The sequence below is a fragment of the Mastomys coucha genome, unplaced genomic scaffold (assembly GCF_008632895.1).
Source record: "Mastomys coucha isolate ucsf_1 unplaced genomic scaffold, UCSF_Mcou_1 pScaffold14, whole genome shotgun sequence".
In the NCBI taxonomy this organism is placed as follows: domain Eukaryota; kingdom Metazoa; phylum Chordata; class Mammalia; order Rodentia; family Muridae; genus Mastomys; species Mastomys coucha.
The window spans coordinates 24,859,858-24,872,627 of NW_022196896.1; positions in this window are offsets into that span (position 1 = coordinate 24,859,858).

Consider the following 12,770-nt stretch of genomic DNA (forward strand, 5'->3'; position numbering starts at 1 on the left):
ACTGTATTAAAGGGTCACAGCATGAGGAAGGGTGAAGACACTGCCCTAAGCAGCTCTGTACTGACTTTGTATTAGGGACAATAGGCTGTCCTGTGGGGATTTGAAGTTTCAGATGGGGACAGTCTATGTGATATTCTACAACATTTTGCCTAGGGCCTTATGGCTTCACTGGGCATCCTGGGACCCAATCTCCTATGGGTGTCAAGGGACAGCTAAACATAGATGTCTGTACCTTGGTGGAACTATTAGAAAGTACAGACAGTGTCCTCATGCCCTTGTTTTTGTTCTTTTGGGAAGTCTTCCAGCTGTGCACTCTGTTTATTTGTATTAGTAACCATGTAAGCACTATCCATAAAAAACATTTTTTGAATAAGAAAGAAAAAAAGGCCTCAACACCAACCTATCTCAGGCTCGGCTCTCTGGGTTTAAAAGTACCCACTGTGCCCTGACAATGTGGCAGGAGTTGAAGACTTTCTGCTTTCTACTGTGGATTTGGAAATGTGTGCCCATGGCAGTTTTCCGACATTAAGTCACTGCTGGCTTTGATTAGCTCTCATTCTAAGAAACACATGCCATTTTAAACAAGTACTCCAAAGTTTTCTCTAGCACTCATCTATCTTGAGAAAGGGAAGAATGTGACCCAAGTAGCATACCATAGGCAGACAGACAGATAGGCAGGCAAGCAGGAACACACACACACACACAAACACACACAAGCACACACAAACACACACAGCACACATTCACACACACACACACCACACACACACAAATACTATGTACAAACATACCAGACACATGTACCATACACTCACAAACACCACATATACACACCACACGCAAACACCACACACACAGACATACCACACACAAACACCAGTCACTATATAACACACACACCCCCACACACCCCCACGCACCACACACACACACACACCACACACACCATACGCACACCATACATACACACACACAAATACTATGTACACACATACCACACACACGTACCATACACACACAAACACCACACACACAGACATACCACCCACAAACACCAGTCACTATATAACACGCACACCTCCACACTCACACACAAGTATTAAATATATTCATGAGTACTCAGGTCCCTTCTCCACCTTGACTGTTGACCCGCTCAGCTCCCGAGTTACCACTGAGCTGGTGCAGAATGCCCAAGTGCCTCTGCTAGAGCAAGCTAGAACTCTCCCTTCCTGTGCTTCATCTCCCAGCTGCTACAAGCGCTCACAGCCCACCCCAGCTACACAGACTCATAGTTTCCACTGTGGAGGAGGTCGCTGGTAATGGAGCAGTGAGACAGAGGTGGAGACTGGGAAATATAAACAACTGTCTACAGCTCCTGGGGGGGACTCTGCACTGATCTTAACCCTTTGTTCCCAGAGTCTCTGATCAACAGGAGCTGCCCTGTGTGAGTTCGGTCTTAGCTCTCCTCTTCAGCAGTCTTTCCATGTTTTAACTGATGCTGGCTTTCAAAAGAAAGCTGAACCCGAGCAGTGCAGTTTCGTGCATATCTTAACAATGTACGCAGGAAAAGATTACTGCAAGGGGGCTTCTGGTATTTTTGTATTTTCACCCCAAGTTGCAAATCTCCCAAAGAAAATACCAAGGTTTAAATTCTGTGGTTCCAAACAAAGCTTACTTCCTCCTTACCTCCCCTCCCCACTCTTCTCTTTTCAATCTGTGTGAAAGAATGCAAAAAAAAATGTTCCTTGAATGTCTAATGGTTTGTAAAAACGCCTTCACACGGTGTAGTTGTCTCTCAAACCCTAGGATAAGCCCCATTTCACAGACAGAAAAGTTGAGTTAGGAGGAAATAGACTATGTGGCCAATGGGTCTTGGGGATGAATAATTTATCAAGGAACACTAAAAATAGGGCCCTCTACTCACTCTGTCCTGTGACAGGTTTTGAGAGCCTGAGCTTCTGACCTTGCATCTGAGTCCATCTGCTGATGTCCCTTTAAAAGGCTACAAAATAGAATTCATCCAGCCATCCACATCTGTAGGGCATTGAACTGAAAATAAAGCTCAGCTCATTCTTTGCTAATAGGATGATAAGAAACTGTAAGCTTTACAAAAGATCGTGATGTGAGCTTGTAAGGACAGCTTCTTATAGCCAACTGTGAATCACCACAGTATAGCCGTCCATGCATCATAGCTTTCCTTACCTCAGCCACCACTCATCTCTTCACATCTATCCCAACTTCTTTACCTTTCATTCCTAATCAAAGAAAGAACACAAACATCTCAGCACCTACTTTTCATAAGAATTGTTGCTATTGTTCTCCCCCTACCCCCACTCATATTTTTTTCCCACTTGAAACTTAGTTACTGATTCAGCTATGCCATGACTTTGCAGTCTATATCTAGAGTACAGTGTCCTAGTTAATACTGGTGTTTGATTTTTAACCCCATCCTGAATGGACACACTAGGAAGTATGTTTGGTCTTGGGCAAATTATGTGGTCTTTCTATGACTTAGACTAAGAGAATTGAATCAGACTCCATTTTATTATGAAGATTACATGTTTAAAATCTCACTGTGTATGTAAATATGAATACTATTTCTCCATAATTTGTAATTTCGCTATTTAAAACCACTTTGCAATTATCTTAGTGAAGTCCTTTACAAAGTTTTCTGAAGAGATAATGCACACCATTCATTAAGGAAGGGAGGCAGAGCCTGAGCACAGACCTTGGCCTTTGGTGTCTGCCTTGGCTCAGCTATGGCTCTGGTCTAATCATCTAAGCCTTAATTCTGCTGAAGAACTTAGGGAACCTGAGGGATTGTTAGGGCAGAAGAGGTCACCACGGCCCACCTTCTGCACTACTTAGGACATACTTGTTTTTCAATCCAAGTGTCTCTGTTATTTGGTTCAGATTTTTTTTTTTAATGTCTGAAGAGTTTCAAATGCCTCCAGTCGTTTTCAGCAATGACACTTTTACTTCACTTCTTTTGTTCACAGGCCTGTGAGAACTCAGCATCTCTGACTCTTGGTGGCAAGATATTTACACCATTTGTGTGCTTCTTGTGTTGAAATTTGGAAGTGACTGTGTGTATTTTCCATATGACCAGGGAACAGGTTTCTTCTTCATTTCAACCTTCAAATCTTAGAAGCCTGACATCTCCCATCTTCCTGATGCTGAGAAACCTTCAAGAGCTTGACCAAAGGTGTTTAAGGCTAAACAAAGTGTCAGATCAAAACAGAGTTGTGATTAAGAAAATAAATTTGTTCACCAGAATCTACCTCACCCAAAGAGAAAGTTTTGGCCTTACCTTGTGGCTGAACCATTTGAAATAAACCAACAAAGGACCCTAAGGTAACCTCATGGGCCTTGGAGACCCTGGGCTCTGGCCAATCCACTCAGCTTTAATGACCTTAGAGGCAGAATACAGGAGTGGGGACTCCCAGGCCACAGTCACCTCCAGACCACTTCTTAGCCCACAACCAAAGAGCACAAGAAAATCCACTAGTCCTTAACTTGCCTCCTGTAAAGTAAATATTCCCATGAGCCTTCCTGCCCCCCAGTGGCTAGTCTTCCTCATTCATAGCTGCCAGGATTTCCCCAGGAACAACCAGTTCTTGCCTCCTAAGGGTGAGCCCTCACCAGCCTTAAGATCCCCAGAGGAAACATTGGGGTGAGGTGTGCTGGGAGACGAGAGAAGCCTATTAGACGCTGTGATCTCCTTGCTACTTCTCAGGAGGGGACAGGGGAAGCAGAGCCAGAGCTGGTGACAATGTGAGAGGGACCCCAGCTGAACCTGCCAAGGTGGGCAGAATGATATCACATCAAGGTGCTTCTTTAAATAACTGGGAGTCATATTTCAGCAGTTTGTCATAGAGACTCATTTTACCAGGCCCATCATGCTTCCCTTGAAGACAATACACTGGAGCTGCTGTTCGTCTTTGCCACTGGTGATGGTGACACTGTCACAGAGCGCACCACTAAGCAAGTCACCAATGTCAACATCATATTAACAGTGCATTTTGTAGAGAAGCACACAGAGGCTAGCTCAGAGAAGTTTAATGACCTGCTCAATATCTCGGGGGAGTGGTAGAGGCAGCGGTGTAGTCCACTTGGTCCTCACAGGCCTGTACCCTCGCATCAGGCAGCACCTGCCTCTAGATGGACATTGTACTCTTCTACAGTGTGCATTCCATTCTGTTGTTACAAGAAGATTCTAAGTGGTGAACATTAGAAGGAAGGTTACATGCATGAGAAAGTTAGGCTGGAGCATTATGAAGTGCTGTAAATGTATACAAAAGAGAATATGCTGAATGAGGAGGAGGTAGGCAGAGAGAAGAATGAATAGCTCCAGAGGGAGACTTCAGGACAAACTCAAATGCGCCCACAGCACTGTCAGGTAGATTCCAGTGGCATGCAAACCCAACTCATTCCAACATGGCATCATTGACCACTGGCCCAAGAGGATAAATGGAGCAGAATCTAAAACAGGGTTTCAGACAGTCCTAGAGTACTATGGAAATAACAGAGCCATCTCCAGGATCAGCTTCAGAGAGGCAGCTCTTCAATCTTGGTGAGTCAAAGGCTATGGTGTGTGTGTGTGTGTGTGTGTGTGTGTGTGTGTGTGTGTGTGTGACCCAAGAAGATCTCACTTACATGGAGGGGCATTCCAGGAATTCCAGGTGCTCACCAGACAGGTTCTTATGTTTTTGGTTGTGAGCCTAGCCCTTAACGGTTGAGCCATCTATCTCTCCAGCCGAACCAGACAGGTTCTTATCTGAGGAAGGAAGCTGAAGCTGTAATCTCAGCAGTGCTGCACGCTGTTCAGCAGGTAGAGGGTGTGGGTTTTAGGCTCCCCAGACAAGATTAAAGAAGGAGAAGCCCTGCTGGTAAAGGGAGACCTTCACTTTGTGCCGAGCTCTAGAGAGCTGTGTAGACAACAGTAGACTTCAACCTTAATTAGCAGGGCCCAACATACTGGCTCACATATGGCCACAGTAGGATTTTCCTGGACTCAGGATCCCCTTATTCACCTGGGAGAACATATCTACTAGAATTCTCAGGAGAGCTTTTCCCTGTATAGACTGGATTCCAGAGACTGTGCTAGTAAGTGCAGAGAACACAGTTAGGAGTCAAGCAGACATCTTTCCCATATAGTTGAAAAATTGAGACAGTACTACATCATCACAGGCCCGTTTCTGCATCACATGAATGGACAGCACTGCACCTCATAGTAGGACAGAGTGAACACTAATGATCAGATGAAAGGGAGTTTGTGGAACACATGGTCACCTACTTGCCATTCAGCTTAGGAGTTTTCAGCTTTGTGATGATGCAGGAATATAGCCATGCTGCTACTGTCTACCCATGCTCAGTCTAATATTGAGTGAGTTACACAAGACATTCAACACTTTACTGTATGATAGTTTTGGTGTTAGATGGCTTTTGCCTAGCTGTAGGCTAGTGTGAACATTCTGAGAACATGTTAAGTTAGGCAAAGCTGAGCTAAGATCTTCACTGACTTTCACACAAATAGCCCCATCATAAATCCAGGAGTTACCTATAGCATCCTTGGCATGGTGTCAAACACAGTAGCCTAAAGTGTAAGGGTCCATGATTCGCTGAAGAATGATACCCCAGAATCAAATAGTATGTAAATACAGAGTGTTTTACTCTGCAGAAGTCCACATCATGCTGGGGTTTCCCATTCCTAGAGAGACAACCAAATGAGCTTGCAGGCCTGATTTAAAGCACATTAGGAAATTCTGGATAGGTGACCTCTATGTTAATCTGTGGGGTCCATCTCAATGAACATTCCACTACTGGGGTGTGGGGACCGGAAACTTGCTAGGGAGGTCTGGAACAGTTGCTGAGGAAGTAGCTGAGGAAGTCTAGAAACTTCTATAGACCCACTGTCCTTGCCTCAGGCCAGATGGTGGGATAGCTTCTAAAGCCTGAAGTTGCTTGGAGTTGCCCAGTTCTTGGAAACAGAGATTTAGGCCTAGTCTCCTGAACTACCAATTTGAAGCCTGTCATGGAATCAGCCTGGCCTTCTCAAAAGTACATTGCAGCTTTCACTGTTGACGGTGGATGAGAAGAAACCATCAAGACACAGACAGGAGAAACCAGGGGCCCGTTGAAGAGCCCCTTCTAGGACAGATGGGAAGAGTTTCCCACTGAGAAGGATGGCAGTCAGGGTGGGAGCCAGGACAGATGAAGTGCTGAGGAGGTTGATGAACCAGAGTGGCTCTCCTCCCAGTCCCACTCCTGAGATCTAACTTGCCCTCACCTCTGGTCATGAACCTGTGGCACTAAGAAGGCACTACCAAAGGGCAAGATTAAGAATCACGTGGATATTATTCTCATCTGCTTTTCTGTATTGTTTCTACTCTATAGAAAAGTTCAAATTAGAAATTTCAAATTCCTGTTTGAGGGTTATCATGGTAAATACAATCCACTTTTGTGCGCATGATGAAGATGTTATCCTCAAATTAAATCTCCGCGGAGAGTTCCCTGACCCTCCAGCTTTTGAGCGGTATGGTGGTTGTTGATTACTACCAAACCCACAAGCTTTACCTTTGACTTTTTGGTCAGCAAGCCAGAACAAAGGTAACACGGAGTGACAGAGGGAAACACGTTTCATCAGGAGGGTTTGACAGAGCATCTTAGTTGGTATAAGCCACTGTGAGTGACAGCCACATGGTTTCATGGGGTTTACCCCACTTTGGGCCACATTGCCTGATAACAGGAAAGCTCTTCCCCTGAGTGTCTGTAATAAATTCAGCTCCCCATTAGGCCAGATAAGGAAATAAACAAGGGCATGATGTAGACAATTTAAAGTGGCAAATAACTTTAGAATGCATATTCCTTTTGCTTTCAGGCACTGGAAGATTTCTTTCAGAGGGTATGGGAGCAGGCATAAGAGTTCCTAAATTGGGCCTACCTGTACAATCTTAAAAATAACTTCACAAGAGCAATTCAGCACTATTCAAGTGACAATGGGGAACAGCTGAAGACCATGTTGGGTGGCTAAGGAAAACAGGGTGATTATGACAGTACTGGAAATCCTCAGAGCAGTTATACCAAAATGTTTTAGTAATCAAGTGAATGTCTTTCTTTTAATCTTCCCACCATCTGTTTCCTCACCCTTTCCAGCGGACCCACTGCATAAAAGTCATGACTTCTGTCCCTGCTTCATCTTATTGGTCATATAGATGGTACAAAATGGGCACTGGACAAGCCAAGCAGAACCCTCTCAGGCAGTGTTCCTTTGGTGTTGTTTTTCAGACAAGCCTGGCCAAGCAGAGAGCACCAAGTATGACCATCGGAAGCTGGATATCTTTGTGTGGAATTCCAGGAGGTCAACTACAATCCCGCAAGTGCTCCAAAGTCAGAATGAGTTTGGTACATGCAAGCAATAGAAAGAGGCCTACTTCAACCACAGCAGAGTAGATGAAAGACTGAATAAGGAGGGGGTCCTGGCAGGGTAGGGAGTGTGGGGACAAAATGGGGCAAAGTCCAAAGCTGGGGTGAGACGAGGGAGAGGGACTTAGATAACAGTGGTAGGAGTGTGGAGTGAGTTTCAGTTAAGTTTTGATTCCTTAGATGGTGGTGACAGGGCTGCAAAAGAAAGAACTACCAAACAGAACCTTCAGAGGCAGCCAGTGCTGTGAAGTGGGGATTTCTAGTTCTGTTGGAGACTCAGTTGTGTCATGTGATGTCTTATGAGAGATGTTTTGCTGAAAACAGACATGTGGTGTTTTTTTGGAAGCTGCCTGGTGAAAGGGCATGTGATGTTTTGCTGGAGTGGATGCTTGAGAGGACACATGGTGTTTGGAAAGGATATAAATATAAACTAACAGAGAGTGGACAGTGCTCTGGCATCAGTTCGCCTTGTTGATCTTCACTGGGCTTTGCCTTGCTGGTCTTTGCTGATGATGTTCTGGCATCGGTTTCCCTTGCTTTCTTCACTGATATTTGCTTGTCATGACTTTGTAGAGAAAAATGCACCAAAGAACTTCTGGTGATGTTCTGCCTGCTTCTTCCTGCTTTGGTAGACTTGTACCAATCAGCAGAACCTCACATTTTCTTCTAGACTGAACAGCCACTGCTGATTCATGTTTGGTGTTTTGCTTGTGGCCTGGACTGCTAACAATGAAGATTAGAATAGCCCCATGGAATAACTTCTAAACAGGCGCACACCCCATTGTCCTATCAGCCATTTTCTTCCCCTACCTTTGGTCAGTGGTCTATAGGGAAGGTTGAAGAAGTTAAGAACCCTTGTTGAAGTAGCTTTTGAAAAAAAATAATCCTACAGTGCTAGGAGCAAGGTTTGGGGAAGAGGAAGTAAAGAGCCTTGACTTGACATAGGAAGAATGAGGTGACCACTGGATACTCATGTCCACCATGTTTCCACCTATGGATGCTCAAGACCTCAGGGTCAGTGATGGCTGGAGGTAGATTTTGACTCAGAGTTCACTTAGCTAGCCACTCACTCTCCAGACTCTATTCCCACAACTGCCTGCAGGAAAGATTAGCCATATAGGGACTTTGCTAGGGGAAGAAAGAATACAAGTTAAAGGCCATTTTTTCTTCCCCATGGTAGTTGCCAAGATGTCTGGAGGCTGAGCCCTTCCCACCCCCTCCTCAGGGATGATGTCATCCAAGCTAATACAGGTATAGACTGCACAACTTTAGCAACTCAAATTCAGCCTATTTGTCATGCCCTTATCTTAAACAAACTGCTCCCAGAGCATTAAAAGAACAGAGCTACATTCCAGAGCCTCACAATTTGCCTGTGGGATATAGACATCCCCAGCCAAGGCCTTGAAACAGACAGGCAGAGTGCATGATTGAAACCGCAGTGTTATGTGTATATATAGCTTTGAAATCACAGCATTAAATCTCACAAATATCACACTTCATCTAAGTCATCTCAAAGAAAGACAGCCTGCTAGAGAGGTGCCCAGTGGTCACAAGGTATAAGCCGGGGACCCAAATGTTGTTCTAGAAAGAGCTGTAGCTCTGTTCTTTCTCTATAAAATTTTCATAGAAATTGTGCAGTTATTCTCAGTAACTAAGTCTGGGGTGTCTCATCTCCAAGGGCTCATTTGACTCAAGTATAAGATGGATGGAAAAGACAATGCTCTCAGCCAAGACTGATACAATATATCAATAAATGTGCATGGGGAGCACATGCCACCCTCTCCCACAAATCAAGGAAAGCCTTGGGGAATTTCACAGGTTAATGTGAAAAACTCAGAGCTCTTCTCCCTAGATGGAAATGAAGAGCCATTTGCAGTGAGTGCAGCTTCTTATGAAGTCAGAATCCTCAAGGGGCAGGGGGCATGATGGGACCCGGTACATGTACACATCAATGGTAGCACACTGATGGGACCCGGTACATGTACACATGATGGGACCCATTACAAGTACACATCGATAGTAGCACACTTGGCTAGGTTCAGGGGCATGATGGGACCCATTACAAGTACACATCGATAGTAGCACACTTGGCTAGGTTCAGGGGCATGATGGGACCCGGTACATAAGGTGGGACCCAGTACATGTACACACCAATGGTAGCACACTGATGGGACCCAGTTCATGTACACATTGATGGTAGCACATATGGCTAGGTTCAGAGGGAACACGTATGCCCAGGAGAGAAGCAGTCTCCTTTGACAGGGAGCTGTGTGTTCCCAAAAGAAAACAGACACTGCTGCTCTCCTCAGGATGCTTTGACCCTCCTCCCAAATTGTTCTTTCTAATGGGAAGCTGAGCTGCAAGACGGGACCCAGTTCTCCTGAGTAGGCTCCCCACCTGAATGCTCAGAGAACCGTGGACAACACAATATAGTTTGGAACGAAAAAGAGGAACTTACCCTTCCTCATTTTCAGAAGCAGAGTGGAAGTGAGACACAAGGCCTAGAGCAAGGCTGGCCGAGAGCAAAGGAAGGACAGCTTTCCTCTGGACAAAGGGTGAGTTGGGTGGAGACACTCTGAGGGCCATCTCTTTGCAGAAGGAAACCGTTTCCTTAACAGTATGCTGCGAGAAGACCTGAGCTAGAGAAAGAGCCAAGCTCTGTCCTGTACTGGGGCAACCCCTTTGGACTTTCAGTAGGCCCCCTGTCCTATGGTACTGTGAAGCAGGCTGGCTCTCCAGGAAAGGCCCACACAGTCTGCATTGCCTTTAGGGAGGTCTCCAGAGGAGGGACTGTGCACACATAGCTCTGCCTTCAGTACTGGATTGGAGTCCAAACCCTTGCCACTCAGCTGAAGCAGCAAGGAAGAGGGTGGACCTTTTGCCTCTGGGCTGCAGTTGAAGGAACTCTGGTTGAATCGTAGGTGGAGACACCCTGGGCTTTCTTTGGGTGACTGATGGAACTCTGGGGTGCTTGCAGGCATCTGCCTGGAGGGAGACATAACAGTGAGGTGCTCCGACAGTAAGTAAAGTTCTGGCACTGGAGCTGAAGGTGGGTTTTGGTTGCACCATTTAGGAGTTGGTGATCTTGGATGCATTTCTTGACTTCTGTTAGCTCCCAAGAAGGCCAACAAGATTGCTCCGTGGAAGAGAGGCTTGTCAGTCAAGCCAAATGACTTGGATTGGATCTCTGAACACGTGTGAAGGTGGAATGAGAAGAACCGACTCCATAAAGTTCTCATCTGATCTCACACACATGCAGCTGTAGCCAGTGCCCAGACCTCAGTATGACTGACTGGAAGTACCATACAGGCCTTGGAAGCCAGCACACAGGCAGCAGCTACACCTGTCAACATGAGAACAAAGACCTAAGCCATCGCAGTCCACAGGTCTGGGAAAGTCCCTAAGTTTACTAACCTTGATTTGGGGATTCTCTTCTTCCATTCTTGCTAACTGAGGTGTGTCAGCCCAGGATATGGTTTTTGTGCTTAAAAAGCTCACACTGAGAAAACTTGGGACCGTGCTCTGATCCCAGACACCCAGTGCAGTCTCCTGCCAGCTAGTAAAGACTTTTTATTGGCTTGAACCCACTTCTCGGTGATCTTCTCTGGTGGATACCCCACAACACTGAGGCATGCACATGCCCCCATTATAGATACACAATAATAACAAATAAAATAAAGCTGTTTTATTTTTAAAGAGATCTAAGTCATAAAGTGGATGAAAACTGAGAGTGTCTGGTGACAGAAGTCAGCCACCCTGTTCCTCTGTTTTCCGAATGCTGACCAGAATTTTAAGACAGGCAGAGAGTAGCAGCTCATCAGTCAGCCACTTGTTGTCAGTAAAGTTCTTGCCTCCCACTTAGCCTCCTCTGGGTCCCTCTCAGAACCCTGGGAGTCCCCAGAGCTCCACAAAACATAACTTAAAACTCTACTGGATGGTCCCCTTCCAGGTTTAGGGACCCATATGCTCAATTTCTCCGATAAAATAGTTTAGTCTAAACTGCCAGATTTCAAGGGAAAGTGTACCATCTGAATCCCGAGTTTTAAAGAAGTTGCATCCAGCAACCAGGCATACCTTCCAAACCCTCACCAAGTCCCTTCCTGTAGCCTGGGCACAGCTCCAGTTGTCCTGAGCACCCAGGCAGATTCCCAAATCTTCCTCCTAGTTCCATGTTCTAGGAACTGGTTCTGCTTTCCCAGGCCCTCCTCACACCAGGAAGGATCATATTGACCATGAATTATAATCAACAGGCTCCTCGTATCTTGCTCAGTGTCCCTCAGGTGTTAATTCCCAACGCCGTTGGAAACTCTATCATATTCAAAATTGCAACCTCTGCTCCCACGTTCCTCACAGTAGTCACCCTTGAAGGCATTCATGATGATCCTCGGCTTCCAAGGGTAAGAAAATGCTGCCCACACTTTTCCAGTATCGACATAAGCGAATTTAGAAACTCCCGTTGAAAACCCATGTAATAGGAGAAAAACAATGAGTTCCTTTGATGACGGGGCTGAGTCTGAAGTACACCTTCTCAAAGTGATGTGCTTAGTGCTAAAGGCTCCGAGTCCAACACGCCACCACCTGCATATGTATTTATTGATTCTGAGGCTTTCCATAGTTACCCAAATCCATGGAACTTCTAATCCCTTGTAGTAAGTAAAAATATTTTCATAGAGCCTACCCACATCTCTCTAGTCCTACATACTTTAAATCACCCCTAAATCATTTATAATGCCTTTGCAGTGTCCTTTCTATGTGAATAGCCATCATGCTGCATTGTCTAGAGGCCAGCAACAGGAAGAAAGCCTTTATATACCCAGTGAAGGCACACTTTTGTTTTAGAATATCTTCAACCCACAGTTAGCTACCTTTTTTTCTAGACATGACAGAGGACTGGCTATATCTTAATTACCTAAAGGTTTGGAAACCTTAGGTAAGAAGGAGTCTGGGTGTCCATCTGGCTTTTGCCCACCGCCTCCTCTAAATGACCCTATGTCCTTGAAGACTGGGAATCACAGGCTTAGACCAATTCAATGCTGTGCTGTTGTAAGCTGCAGTGGCTCTTTGTTCTTCTGAGGTGGCCCTAGTGTCACAGTTTTAACAGGACCATGTCTGCTTCTCATATATCAAGGGCTCACAGAACCATCCTTTTCTAAGTGGTTCTTCCAGAGGCATCTGAGCCTGGAAACTTGAGGCACATTCTTGGACCCTGCTCCAGCCTCACTAACTCCAACTTCCTTACACGAATCAATGAGTTCTCACAAACTTCAATGAGCTAGAATTTTCTTTTTTTTTTTATTAGATATTTTCTTTATTTACATGTAAATTTCTCCATTCCCAGTTTCCCC